Source organism: Myodes glareolus, chromosome 12 (genome assembly GCF_982192425.1).
Source record: "Myodes glareolus chromosome 12, mMyoGla1.1, whole genome shotgun sequence".
In the NCBI taxonomy this organism is placed as follows: Eukaryota; Metazoa; Chordata; class Mammalia; order Rodentia; family Cricetidae; genus Myodes; species Myodes glareolus.
The window spans coordinates 41,127,412-41,129,795 of record NC_142037.1 but is presented as its reverse complement, the minus strand read 5'-3'; the positions used below and the strand labels follow the sequence as shown (position 1 = coordinate 41,129,795).

At 44.8% G+C, this 2,384-nt stretch overlaps 1 pseudogene; it reads left to right on the top strand.

The window, feature by feature from the left end:
- Nucleotides 1–1,360: 1,360 nt before the first annotated feature.
- Nucleotides 1,361–2,144, top strand: LOC125392233 (large ribosomal subunit protein mL50 pseudogene; annotated as a pseudogene).
- The last annotated feature ends 240 nt before the right edge of the window (nt 2,145–2,384 follow it).

Below are 2,384 nucleotides of genomic sequence, written 5' to 3'. Positions count from 1 at the left end.
AATCTTTCTCAGTACGTGGTCAAGACGAGGACAGGACTGTGAGGTGGGGTAAAGGCACTGAGTGCCACACCATCGTACCAACCTGAGTTTGACCTCTGGGATGCATGTAAAGGAGAGAGAGCCAAATCCATGAAACTGGCCTCTGAGCCCCACAGGTGCGTTCATATATACACAGAAATCATTTCTGTCAACTTGACAGTAAACTATTGTCACCTGGAATAGGAAACCCCAACTGTGGAATTGCCTAAATGAGATAGACCTTGCCGGGCTGTGGTGGCACATGCCTTTAATCCCAGCACTCTGGAGGCAGAGGCAATCGGATCTCTGTGAGTTCAGGACCAGCCTGGTCTACAAGAGCTAGCTCCAGGACAGGCTTGTAGCTATGGAGAAACCCTGTCTTGACAAAAGAAAAAAAACAAAAAAAGGTTGACCTGTGGAGATTTTGTGGGATTTTTTTTTTTATAAGGCGGGGAGACTAAGTGACTTAGAGGGGCCCAGTCCACTGTACACAGTACCATTCCTAGCCAGCAGCTGGTCCTGGGCTGTTTTAAATTCACTTACCCCGAGTTGCTTTCAGTCACAAGATAACACAGAAAGGAGAAGCAAAGCAGACACCAGGCAAGCACTCTACCAAGAGCTACACCTCCAGCCCTGAGGCAGCTCTTAAACCTAATTTTTTATGAATAGTGGGAGCTATGGAGATAGCTCAGCCACAAAGTGATCTTGTGAGGAAATAAATTTGGTTCATGGAGCCTCTATTACAAAAGAGTCAGGCCTGACAAACCATGCTTATAAAACCAGCCCTGGAGAAGCAGATCCTGAGAGCTTGCTAGCCACACCCACACGTCAAGTTCCAGATCAATAAGAGATTCTGCCTCAAAGAGTAAGGGACTGAAGAAATGGCTCAATAGCACTTACTGCTCTTGTAATAGATACAGGTTCAATTCCCAGCACCCAGCGTGGCTCACAGCAATCCATAACCCAAGTTCCAAGGGATCCAACAAAGTGCATATGCAGGGAAAACATTCATCCACATAAATCCTTTAAAACAAACAAGCAGGCCAGGCAGTGATACCACAAGGTCTTTAATCCCAGCGCTCTGGAGACAGAGGCAGGTGGATCTCTGTGGGTTCGAGCTAGTTCCAGGACACCTAGGGTTGTTACACAGAGAAACCCCATCTTGAAAACCGAAAACAAAGAAACAGAGAGAGAGAGAGAGAGAGAGAGAGAGAGAGAGAGAGAGAGAGAGAGAGAACTGAAGGTAAGCAGCACCCAAAGAACACCCTTTGGCTTCCATATTCTCACACACATGCATGTTCACCTACACATAAAAAAGAATAAATTCGGCGCGTGTCGACTCCTGTCGAAGATGGCGGCGCTGTGTGTGTGCCGATTTGTTAGAAGAGGCTGGCTGTGGAAGGGTGCCTTGGCTGCACGCAGGGACTTTTGGTCTCGATTCAGAAAGGAAAAGGAGCCAGTGGTGGCTGAGGCAGTGGAAGAAGTGAAGACAGAACCTGTTTTGGTGTGTCCACCCTTACGAAGCCGAGCGTACACACCTCCTGACGATCTGCAGAGTCGCTTGGAATCCTGTCTTAAAGAAGTTCTTGGTTCATCTCTTCCTAGTAATTGGCAAGACATCTCCCTGGATGATGGTTCCATGTGAGTTCAGACTCTTGTCACATTTAGCTGATGAGTTGGGCCATGTAGTGCCTAACTCCAGGCTTCACCAGATGTGCAGGGTCGGAGATGTTCTTGACTTCTATAATGTTCCATCAGTTCAAGACAGATCTAAATTTGATGAACTCGTTGCCGGTAATTTGCCTCCCAATTTGAAAATCAGTTGGGGTTACAGAGCAGGTCAGCAGTTGACTGCATTGAGATGTTGTACTCTCCTCACTGAGGTGGCCGACAAACCTTGTGAAGTGTTACCCTTCAGAACTCTTCTCAAACCTCCCTTCCTTTACTGTTTTGTTTTTTCCTATAGAAGAATACATCTTTTTTTTTCTCATGAAGAATCAACAAAGAAAACGTTTTCACATTTGCTAAAGCTATCTCCCCAACCCCCAATAAAATCAAGTTTTGATAATTTAAAAAAAAGAATAAATTCCTCTTTTTATTTTTTATTTTTTAAAATTTTTTATTGATATTTGTTGAGCTCTACATTTTTCTCTGCTCCCCTCCCTGCCGCTCCCCTCCTCCCTTCAATCCTCCCCCAAGTTCCCCATGCTCCCAATTTACTCAGTTCTTGTCTTTTTATACTTTTTACTTCCTATGTAGATTAGATCTATATAAGATGTAAGTCCCTCTTAGTGTCTGCATTGTTGTCTAAGTTCTCTGGGTTTGTGGTTTGTAGGCTGGCTTTCTTTGCTTTCTATTTAATAATC